The sequence below is a fragment of the Triturus cristatus genome, chromosome 7 (genome assembly GCF_964204655.1).
Source record: "Triturus cristatus chromosome 7, aTriCri1.1, whole genome shotgun sequence".
In the NCBI taxonomy this organism is placed as follows: domain Eukaryota; kingdom Metazoa; phylum Chordata; class Amphibia; order Caudata; family Salamandridae; genus Triturus; species Triturus cristatus.
The window spans coordinates 1,765,058,610-1,765,071,067 of NC_140590.1; the positions used below are offsets into that span (position 1 = coordinate 1,765,058,610).

The following is a 12,458-nucleotide window of genomic DNA, read 5'->3' on the forward strand; positions in this document are numbered from 1 at the left end:
GTGACCACGTTGCGTTTTGCGCCGTTTCCTGTCGCGGGCACTAGGCCTACCCGCACAAGTGAGGTACCATTTTTCTCGTAGGACTTTGGGGAACGCGGGGTGGGTGGAAATTTGTGAATCCACACAGATTCCAGAACTTTCCATCACAGAAATGTGGGGAAAATGTGTTTTTTTGTCCATATTTTATGTTTGCAAGGGATTCTGGGTAACAGACCCGGGTGGGAGTCACTCAAGTCACCCCATCCTGGATTCCCCTGGGTGTCTAGTTTTCAAAAATATATAGGTTTGCTAGGTTTCCCTAGGTGCCGGCAGAGCTAGGGTTCAAAAACTACAGATAGGCACTTTGCCAAAAAAGGGTCATTTTTCACTGCAAAATTGAGGTGTGACCACGTTGCGTTTTGCGCCGTTTCCTGTCGCGGGCACTAGGCCGACCCGCACAATTGAGGTGCCATTTTTCTCGTAGGACTTTGAGGAACGCGGGGTGGGTGGAAATTTGTGAATCCACGGAGATTCCAGAACTTTCCATCACAGAAATGTGGGGAAAATGTGTTTTTTTTGTCAATGTTTTACGTTTGCAAGGGATTCTGGGTAACAGACCCTGGTGGGAGTCACTCAAGTCACCCCATCCTGGATTCCCCTGGGTGTCTAGTTTTCAAAAATATATAGGTTTGCTAGGTTTCCCTAGGTGCCGGCAGAGCTAGGGTTAAAAAACTACAGCTAGGCACTTTGCCAAAAAAGGGTCATTTTTCACTGCAAAATTGAGGTGTGACCACTGTGGTATCCTGCTGCTCAGCCAGAGTGATTGCTGAGAGAATATTGGGATGTGGAATGTTATGTGGAATGTTGGAGTGCCTGAGTCAGTTGGTGTATGGGCTGAGCAGCAGGGAAGCTGCTCCTGATGGGGCTCTCATTATACTCTTATTCTTCTTTTCCATCTAACCTGCTAAATCAATAAATCTTCATGGAAAATTACTTGGACTCTTTGTCATCCAGTATACTACATTTTGGTACCAGGAGTGGGGTTCTCTACAGTCTGAAAAGAAGAGGTTGAAGAACAAAACCCCACAATCAGGATCAAGGATTTCCGTTGGAACTTAAGAGGAGCAGTTTAAGCACCAACGAGCCCCACCAGTGACCCTGCACTCGGTCGCCCACAACCCAGTCTAAAAGTGCCAGTTCCTGCTGTCTGCCATTTCCTGAGGCAGGTTTGAAACAACTTTATTTTATCATTTTCTCCTGCCTTCTATTGACTTACTGTCTGCCATTTCCTGCGACACAGAGCCTAGGGCGAGTGAAGAGGACCAGATCCTGGACAGGACATATCTACTTGTTAGTGAGCCTTGAACTGTGTCCGAGAGTTCAGAACCAGCGAGGTAGAAATAAAACCGGAGTAAGAGATACAAAACCGGAGAATAATGATGAGATCCGGTTAGTGTTTTAAGTTTCGACACTACAGAGGGCTGATCACTTTTCTACAAATCGGCGGAAATTAGTGGATATCTGCTGCTACCTACTGGAGGTAACAGTCAGAGTGTTTCTCCACTAACCAGTCTTTTCAAAAGGAATGACTCTGCTTTTCTACTTGCAAGCGCAAGTCAGGTTCCTGATTTATACAACTCAAATACACTTTCTATAATCAATTTTAGCTTGGGATGTTTTTGCTTGCCTTACTGCGCGGTAATCACCGTGTCTGTCTTGCCGTTCTACTGTGCAGTGATAACCGCCTATATTGGAGGATATTTCATCCATTTGTTGTGGCAGGGACCCGTGGCAGTATTCGGAGGGCAATTTGTGAGTATTTTTTGTGTTTTACGTATTACTACTACATGTACTCTCCTCATGGCAGTTTAACTGCTCCTTCATTTTCAAATCTGCCACGAGCACAAGCAGAGCGTGCAGTCTTACCTGTGCAAGCTGTCTTCATTGTCTCTATGACGTTGTCTTCCCCAGCATTTGTCGCCCTGCCAGCTGCAACGTTTTGGAGCACGATGATGCCGGGAGCCATCCGGCGTGGCATCACCGTGCGTGCCACCATTTTAAGTTCGCCACAACATCTAAGCCATACAGTCTGTTTTGCCGACCGTTCTATGTCCACCTGTTACAGCGTCTTTCTTCGACAGATTGCTATGACATCGTTTTGCTTTCAGCTTAAGCCCCGTATGTTTCTACCTTTCTACAGTGAGGTGGCAGTTTCTAATTTTGTTTGGTTCCTGTCGACATCCTGTGCACAGTGAGTATAATAGCTTTGACGGTGTCACTTCAATTAGTAAGAAACCATGACAAGCAATTCTAAGAGTTTCACTAATACCACACTCGATGTTTTGGTTCTCTACTGTGTCATCTAGTTCTTTAACTTTGCCTGCTGCGCTACAAGGATTCACCCTGCTGCGCTACAAGGACTGTTCATTTTATTCAATTTTCTGCTTTACGATACTCTATCCTGCTGCACTACAAGGCTTGTTCATCCTGCTGCGCTACAAGGATTGTTCATTTTATTAAATTTTCTGCTTTATGATACTTTATTCTGCTGCACTACAAGGATTGTTCATCCTGCTGCGCTACAAGGATTATTCATTTTATTCAATTTTCTGCATTTCATTACTTTTACCTGCTGCGCTACAAGGATTGTTCATTCTATTCAAATTTCTGCTTTACAATATTTTTACCTGCTGCGCTACAAGGATTATTCATTTTATTCAATTTTCTGCATTACATTACTTTTACCTGCTGCGCTACAAGGATTATTCATTTACAATACTGAAAATTGTCTTTTACATGCTGTTGTTTTCTAGGGAACTTTTATTTGCGTAACATTGCTATCTATTATAGTAGTTTTACAGTTCCTATTAGAACTGTGTGGTTATATCCAAACCTTGCATAGTTTTGCTGTACGTCGCTGTGTGGCATGCTCCACACCTATTTTCACAGTTCTTCACGCCTTACTTTGTGATTTACTGTATGGTATTTTACGCCATACCATGTGTAATTGTGATATTTTTTGTCACACCAGTTTTACATACCCAGGATTTGCTGTCTTTCTGGGGACTTTTCTCCATACTCTTGCTTGAGTCAAAGACAACTATCCTTTTGTTTGTTCTATTTATAGCTGTCTTTTCACTGTATTTTCTTTTGTTTTCTCTCTTTCACCTTGTGCTTATACCCTTGTATATTTTTTATGTTTGCCTGGCCAGCTTTCATATCTTTGTACATGGGTTTGTTTGTTAATAATGTGAGGGAGGATGTGGGTTTGTATTTCTGTGAGAAAGGTTGTTAGTGCTTTAGTCACTGTTTTCTTTTCATCTTTTCTTGGTTGCGTTTCCTACTTTTCCACTTTTCAATTCATGTTTTTCCGGAGTATTTTCTTCTCTATTTTTTCTTGCTTATTTTCTGATGTATTTTGGTTCTTCTTTCTTTTCCATTGTAAAGAAGGGAGATATGTGGTATCCTGCTGCTCAGCCAGAGTGATTGCTGAGAGAATGTTGGGATGTGGAATGTGATGTGGAATGTTGGAGTGCCTGAGTCAGTTGGTGTATGGGCTGAGCAGCAGGGAAGCTGCTCCTGGTGGGGCTCTCATTATACTCTTATTCTTCTTTTCCATGTAACCAGCTAAATCAATAAATCTTCATGGAAAATTACTTGGACTCTTTGTCATCCAGTATACTACAACCACGTTGCGTTTTGCGCCGTTTCCTGTTCGGGCACTAGGCCCCGCACAAGTGAGGTACCATTTTTCTCGTAGGACTTTGGGGAACGCCGGGTGGGTGGAAATTTGTGAATCCACGCAGATTCCAGAACTTTCCATCACAGAAATGTGGGGAAAATGTGTTTTTTTGAACAATTTTTTACGTTTGCAAGGGATTCCGGGTAACAGACCCTGGTGGGAGGCACTCAAGTCACCCCATCCTGGATTTCCCTGGGTGTCTAGTTTTCAAAAATATATAGGTTTGCTAGGTTTCCCTAGGTGCCGGCAGAGCTAGGGTTAAAAAACCACAGCTAGGCACTTTGCCAAAAAAGGGTCATTTTTCACTGCAAAATTGAGGTGTGACCACGTTGCGTTTTACGCCGTTTCCTGTCGAGCGCACTAGGCCGACCCGCACAAGTGAGGTACCATTTTTCTCGTAGGACTTTGGGGAACGCGGGGTGGGTGGAAATTTGTGGATCCACGCAGATTCCAGAACTTTCCACCACAGAAATGTGGGGAAAATTTGTTTTTTTTGTCATTTTTTTAGGTTTGCAAGGGATTCTGGGTAACAGATCATGGTGGGAGGCAGTCAAGTCACCCCCTCCTGGATTCCCCTGGGTGTCTAGTTTTCAAAAATGTATAGGTTTGCTAGGTTTCACAAGGTGCCGGCAGAGCTAGGGTTAAAAAACTACAGCTAGGCACTTTGCGAAAAAAGGGTAATTTTTCACTGCGAAATTGAGGTGTGACCACATTGCATTTTGTGCAATTTCCTGTCGCGGGCAGTAGGCCAACCTGCACAAGTGAGGTACCATTTTTCTCGTAAGACTTTGGGGAACACGGGGTGGGTGGAAATTTATGGATCCACGCAGATTCCAGAACTTTCCACCACAGAAATGTGGTGAAAATTTGTTTTTTTTGTCAATTTTTTAGGTTTGCAAGGGATTCTGGGTAACAGATCATGGTGGGAGGCAGTCAAGTCACCCCATCCTGGATTCCCCTGGGTGTCTAGTGTTCAAAAATGTATAGGTTTGCTAGGTTTCCCTAGGTGCCGGCAGAGCTGGGGTTCAAAAACTACAGCTAGACTAAATTGTAAATTTTCATTGTGAAAATGTGGTGTGTTCATGTTAGGTTTTGAGCCACTTCCTGTCGTGGGCACTATGCCTACCCACACAAGTGAGGTACCATTTTTATCGGGAGACTTAGGGTAGTTCAGATTTGTAAAGCAACTGTTATTACCTATTGATTTTATATGCATTTCTCCCTTCCAAATGAAAGACATTGTGTAAAAAAAAAGTCTTTTTGAAAAATGACCAATAATTCTCATGCTAGTATGAGTATTCCCAATTTCGAAAATGTGCAAATATGAACTGTTTCTAAACTCTGTAATTTGTTCCCATTTCAGAAATACATAGGTGTCTTTCATACCGATTTTTCCATGTATACATTTTCCCACAATAATTGCTATATACCCGGAACATAATAAAAAACCATTACAAAATGCTGCTCAGTTTTTTACTCTGGGTTCGTAGGGCTCTTGGTGAACCTACAAGTCCTATATATCCCCACAACCAGGAAGGTCCAGCGGATGTAATGGTACATTGCTTTCAAAGAGATGTCATAATTAGAAGAAGTTACAGGTGAAAACGTTAACACAAAAGGCTGCTTTTTTCAACAAATTTTTAATTTTTCCTATATTTAACTGGTAGTTGCTATAAAGAAACCTTGATGGATCTACACAAATGACCCCTTGCTGAATTCAGAATTCTGTCTACTTTTCAAAAGTGTATAGCTTCCCAGGATCCATTATTGCTTTTGTACCCATTTCTACCATTAACTGGAAGGAGGTTGAAAGCACAAAAAATAGCAAAAATAGGGTATGTCCCAGAAAAATGTTGGTTTTCTAACAAAATTCTGTCCTTCCCTAAAAGCTGGAGAAATGGTGATTTCAGCCCCACAAACTCTTTTTTGATACCATGTGCAGAGAAAAACCCAGACGCTTTCATTTGCAGCCCGTTTATCCCATTTTTCACAAAAAAAACAATTTTTTGCTGTATTTTGGCTAATTTCTGGGACCCTTCCAGGGGAATCCACAAACCCTGGGTACCTTTAGAATCCCCATGATGTTGGAAGAAAAGGACGCAAATTTGGCGTGGATACCTTATGTGGTCAAAAAGTTACAGGGGCCTAAGCGCGCACTACCCCAAATAGCCCAAAAAAGGCTTAGCACAGGGGGGGAAAAGGCATAGCAGCGAAGGGGTTAATGCCAAGAGTTGCCACTGCTGCAAGGATCGGGGACATCGCCTCCTTTCCGATGCATCTTTGAATTTGCGTGGCTCGGGGCCAACGCATTGCTTACATTCACACGATTGCCGATGATGCATCATATCCCCTGCTCCTCGCAACTCCCTTGACGTCGACTAAAACAAGGTAATTTTTCAGCAGGACAAGACTGGTACATGTGTCCGACCCACGCTCCATCACGTTTGGCCTGAACTTTCAGATTTGACCCGGTCTAGATCGACCAGATATCCCCAATTAGTGCTTCATTCTTTTAGGCACTACATTTCAGTATATTCTTTAAAAATTAATATCTCAAGATGTACTTATTGGATGTTTGTCGTTTTGGTCTTGTTTTGTTCATAAAAATATGATCTATTTTCCTAAGCTGGTATGGAGGCTTTTTGTTGTGTTTTCACTGTCTAACTGTTTGAAGTATTGCACAAAAGCTTTACACATTGCCTGCCTCTTAATTTAATTCTTCCTGCTCTATGCCAAGCTTTCAGTGGATGAGCCATGGTTAATTTATGGTGTGTATCTGATTAACACTTATTTGGATTGTGGTTCTTGCTTGGACAGGGTGGATACCTCTGACAAATAGAAACCCAATTTCTAGCACATGGTATTTAAAAATAGGGCATGTATGGTAAATTGTATACGTGCCCTGGAAATGAAAAACCTCCAAAGTCAGTCTTTGCTGTGGCACAGCTGGCTGACCTATAGATAACCACTGGCTTACACAATTCAATGTAATCGGTGCTAAATTCAATTTGAGAATGGCTATAAAAATTGCTCAAGGACTCATTTTAATAGTCATTAAAATCCAATGTAACCCCTTTGCTGCTAGGCCTTTTCTCCCCTGTGCTAAGCCTTTTTTTTGCTATTTGAGGTAGTTTGTGCTTAGGCCCCTGTAACATTTTGACCACATAAGGTATCCTCGCCAAATGTGCGTCCCTTTCTTCCAACATCACAAGGATTTTAAAGGTACCCAGGGTTTGTTGATTCCCATTTGAAAAATGAAGACAAAATGCTGCAGATGAAAGCGTCTGGTTATTTCCCTGCAAATGGTGTCCACAAAGGGTTTATGGTGCTGAAATCACCATCTTCCTAGCTTTCAGGGACTGACAGACTTTTGTCAGAAAACCAACATTTTTTACACAATTTTGGGACATAGCCTATTTTTTGTGCTTTCAACCGCCTTCCAGTTAATGGTAAAAATGGGTACAAAAGCAATAATTGATCCAGGAAAGCAATACATTTCTGCAAAGTTGACAGAATTCTGAATTCAGCAAGGGGTCATTTGTGTAGATCCTTCAAGGTTTTCTTATAGAAACTAACAGTTGAAAATAGAAAAACTTGAATATGAGTTGAAAAAACAGCCATTTGTGCCAATGTTTTCAATGAATCTTCTTCTAAGTATGACAGATTTTTGAAAGCCATATACTGTTACATCCACTGGACCATTCTGGTTCTGGGGATATATAGGACTTGTAGGTTCACCAAGAACCCGCGGAACACAGAGCCAATAACTGAGCAGCATATTGCAATGTTTTTTTATTGTGTACATGGTATATAGCAATTCACTTGGGAAAATAAAAATAGTGGAAATGGGAACAAAATATTGAGTTTAGAAAATGTAGCTATTTGTACTACTCTGAAATTGTGGGTACCCATACTAGCATGTGAATTATAGGATATTTTTCAAAGTGAAAGGCAGAAATGCAGCAAAAGTCAATAGGCAATAACAGTTGCTCTACAATTCTGTACTCCCCTAAGTTTCCCAATAAAAATGGTACCTCACTTGTGTGGGTAGGTCTTGTGCCCGCAAAATGAAACGGCCCAAAATGCAACATGGACATACCACATTTTTACAGTGAAAACTGACCCTTATTTTGCAAAGTGCCTAGCTGTAGATTTTGAAAGCTAGCTCTGTTGGCACCTAGGGTAACCTAGCAAACCTATACATTTTTGTAAACTAGACACCCAGGGTAATACAAGATGGGGTGAGTTGTCTGGCTTTCACCAGGTTATGTTACCCAGAATCCGAAGCAAACCTCAAACTTTGTAAAAAAAAAAACACATTTTCCTCACATTTCTGTGACGGAAAGTTCTGGAATCTGTGTGGATCCACAAAATTCCACCTACTTGGCATTTTCCAATTTCTTCCAATAAAAATGGTACCTCACTTGTGTGGGTAGGCCTAGTGCCCGTGACAGGAAACAGCCCAAAACGCAACATGGCAAATCACATTTTTAGCTGATTCTGCATTGGACAGTCACACAAGTGAGGTATAATTTTACTCAGGAGATAAAGGGGAACACTAGGTGGTAGGACATTTGCGCCGGCACAGTGATCTCACACAAAAATGTGTGGAAAAAGTGATTTTTTCAGCAAAATTTGAGGTTTGCAAGGATCCACGCAAGCCAGAGCCATCTAGGGAAACCTACCAAACCCATACATTTCTGAAAACTGGACACCCGGGGACCCAGGGAGGTATGGCTTGCGTCGATCTCCCAAACTTTCCCTACCCAGAATCCCCTGCAAATCTCAAATGTTGCTGAAAAAAATCTATTTTTTCTCAAATTTCTGTGTGGGAAAGTTGTAGGATCACCGGGCTGACACAAATTTCCTACCACCCACCGTTCCCCCAGGTCTCCCAATAAAAATGGTTCCTCACTTGTGTGGGTGGGTCAAGTTCCTGCGACAGGCCAAACGTATTGTGGAGACATCAAAATTACCTATCACAAACTGATTTGCTTTTGCAAGGGGTGTCACATGAGTTTTTGGACCCGGGCTCATGGCCATCTAGGGAAACCCACCTACCAAACCCACACATTTCTGAAAACTAGAGACCCGGGAGAGTCCGTTGAGGTATGGCTTGCGTGGATCCCCCAACGTTTCCCTACCCAGAATCCCCTGCAAACCTCAAATTTAGCTGAAAAAAAATCACTTTTGCCATACATTTTTGCGGCGGATCACCGTGCTGGCACAAAGGTCCTACCACCCAGCGTTCCCCTTGTTCTCCTGTGTAAAATGATACCTCACCTTTGGGGGTGGGGATATTGGCATGCCTGTTCTGGTCAGCCTCCACCCCTACGTATAAATAGAAAATAAAATCTGGTACTTAGTGAGCTTTCTGCCCCCCCGGGGTCAGATCAAGGGCTACTGCCTGTATCTGGCTCCTTGGGGGTAGGCTGAAAGACTGTGACTTTTTTGGGACATTCTGGGCAGCCCCCACCCCGAACTTTATGGAAAAAAATCCCTGGTGCCTAGTAGGCTTTCTGCCCCAAGGGGGTAGATAAGGGGCTATTGCCCCATCTTCCTCCCAGTGGGGGCAGAAAGACTGTAGAATTTTCTTTAGGTGGGGGCATTAGCCCCCACCCCTAAGTTTATTAAAAAAAAATCCCTAGTGACTAGTGGGCTTTCTGCGTGGGGCAGATCAGGTGCTTTTGCCCCCATCTGCCTCCTGGGGGGGGGGCAGAAAGTCTTTTTACTTCTTTGGGGGGTCAAGTGGGAGCTTTGGGATGCCCATTTGGGGCAGCACCCACCCCCGGCCTATAAAATAATTATCGCTGTCATCTAGGGTGCTTTCTGTCCCCCCCAGGGGGGACAGATTAGGGGCTACTGCCCCATCTGTCCCCCGGGGGGGGCAGAAAGACTGTCTGTGGCAATATTTTATGGGGGAGCAAAGGCCCTTTACCAAGGGGCCGCTCCCCCGTTCTTGGTGGCTGGTGGGTGGATCCCTGCTTGGGGATCCACTGGGGAAGGGCACCATTGGAAAGGGGAGATTCTCCCCTTTCTTCAATAATACCCCTCCCATGTGTTTCGGTGCTCGGGGGCTGAGATAGCCCCACAAGCACCAAAACTGTGAAACTGAAACTAAGTTTCAGTTTTGTTTTCATTGTAATGACAACAGCGCGCAATGTGCTCGATCGTTATTACAATGAAAACACAAACCATGCTTTGGGAGGTTGGGGAAGCTCTTCCCCACCACCCAAAGCAACAACAAAAATAGGAAATCCCTCTGCTGTTTACAGCAGAGGGATTTTTAGCAAGTGTGCTCATGACGGGATTGTTCCCTCGTGAGCACCATTTAGTCATGAGCATGAGAGGGGTTAATAGTAACTTCTGATATATTATTATTAAGGAACAGACACTTTAAGAAAGTGTGCCCAAAACCAAAACATTTTCCTGCAAGTGTCCGGTTATCAAGTGACCCCTTATGGCTCCCCAAGGGTATGATTTGGATTGCTCCAAGACGGTGGACAAAAGCTTTGCGTGTGGGGAGGTGTGTTTCCTCCTTAAGCAGGATTTCCTGAAACCGATTCAAAGCCCTTTCCTAAACATCAAAGAATGCCTACTCTGTCACCAGAAAATGTAGCTCACACCTCTGCGTGCCTGCCTTTTTTCTTCTTAGTCACACTGGCTCCAAACCTAATGGGATGGGGAGCTGCCACAGAACTGGTTCATAGTGACCTGAGGAAGGGTTTGTCCATTTCCGTAGCCACACCTCTGGGTGGGCACAGGCATCTCTGAAAAAGGGAGAAAATATTCTGCCATGTTGGCTTTGGTTAGAGAAGTGCTGTGTGAGATACTTTGCTGTCAGGCACACAGGAACTGCTGCAAAAGTAGGCAGGGTTACCCTTAGGAACCTTTCCCTATTGGCTAGGGAGGGACCAAGAGTGCCCCACCCAAAGGCTAGTGCCAGTCATAAACCTGGCATCCCTGGCATCCTCTGCAGAACATTACTGGACCTGTGAAAGGCTGAAGAAAAACACCACCTTCTGTTGAAACCTGTGAGGAGTTTCTTAAGGGTTAGATGATCCACTCCAATTGTACCCAGGACAAAGAAGAGGACTCCAAGGGTCAGTTGGCTGACCTCCTGGCTACAGGGACATCAAGTAAGAAGCCCACATTCCTGTAAGAGCCCAGCTAAATAGTTTCCACTTGGACCTGCTCTGGACCCTGCTGATTGCTTCAGTTAGAATGAGTTCTAACCCCAAGTACTGTTCCCGGGGTGCTGGAACAATTGGTTAATGTCAGCACATACTCCTGCTGCCAAACCCTAAAAGTGGGGACTTAGAAAGCTTTTGGCAACTTTTCTTTAAAAGAACCGATGTAGGACCGAGACCTCTATGCCGGCTGATCTGTCAAGGGTGCATCAATTGTGGGATTGCCTTACTGCAGCTCTCGCTATGTCTGCCCTGCCACTAAGGGAATCCCAAAGCTGCAGGCTGGAGCCAGCGGAGGGAGTGATACAATTGAATGGTGCTTTGATGTCAGTCCCGGTGAAGAATGTAGCGGGAGCTGCAGTCAGACAAGTCCCATTGGCGATGTACCCAAGATTCCTGCCCATGGACACTCCTTATCCTCCAAACCTCTCCTGGCAAGTACTGATCTGTGGATACCAGCCTTTCCAACACCATGTCCAAAGGGCTGGCAGCCAATCCTAGATTTACTGGCTTTGACAATGCATGCTTGTTTTATGTTTGGCCATTCAGAAACCTTTAGGTTCCTCACCAGACTATTGTTTTTCCAAACAATCCATACATTATATACATATATAGAGGAGTTTGGGGGAAACAGGCATAATCCATTGGCCTATTAAATTAGCATTCACATTTTCCTCCCCCACACAAAAGCATGCATCATGGTGCAATAGCTGAGGCCAACTTTACCCACTGGATCCATTCTCTTTGAGTGACTGCACAAACCATTTGCATCTTAGTCATATCCACCTCGAAAAAGTGCCTTCCTCTTCAATGATCAACCGGGTACCAAGTGTTCTTTTTAATTTTAGATATTTTTTTGTAAATTATCTTTAAATAACAGCTGTTTATTTTGTCTGCTCTTTGGGTTCCCACTTCAATGGCAATATAGGTATTGTCTCCTTTTCAAAGTCATGAAGCGTCTAGGTAACATTGCAGCATTTTAGCCACTTACATTTCCAGAGCTTGACTAGCTGGAGATGGGTTCTTGTCTTCAAAATAATATTAGCAATAATAAAATTCATGGCATAACTGAAAGCCTTAAACTTAAAACAATTTAATAGTTAAAATGCCACATCAAGGATTTTTTTTTAAATTACAAATTTTAAGGCAAGCAAATGGGGCCTGATTCACAAAGGTAAACTTACACAAATTTACAATTAGTATCTTTACGTCTGCACTCGGGACAGAATCCATGAACTTGGGTGGAGATTCAGCCCAGTGTGCGGAGATTCTGCCTTGAGTGTGGACGTAAAATAGTACCCGTAAATGCCTTTTGTGAGTAATGAAATCCTAAAACATAGACTTTTGTGTCTAAGTTTACCTTTGTGAATACCTACAAGTAGTAAACCTAGACAAAAGTTTACCCTTGTGAATCTGGCCCATGATGTCCATGTTTAGGTGGCCACATATTTCATTTATTACTTTTTGTGGCACATTCTTCTTGATACAAAAGGTGATGGGAGTTAATGGTTGCATTAAGCCTCATCATTGGCAATCGCTTGGGATAG

At 43.3% G+C, this 12,458-nt stretch overlaps 1 protein-coding gene across 4 annotated transcripts in view; it reads right to left on the reverse strand.

The window, feature by feature from the left end:
* Nucleotides 1–12,458, reverse strand: part of LOC146813021 (killer cell lectin-like receptor subfamily B member 1B allele A) — a 667,905-nt gene that overhangs the window by 264,532 nt on the left and 390,915 nt on the right. The window lies entirely within an intron of this gene.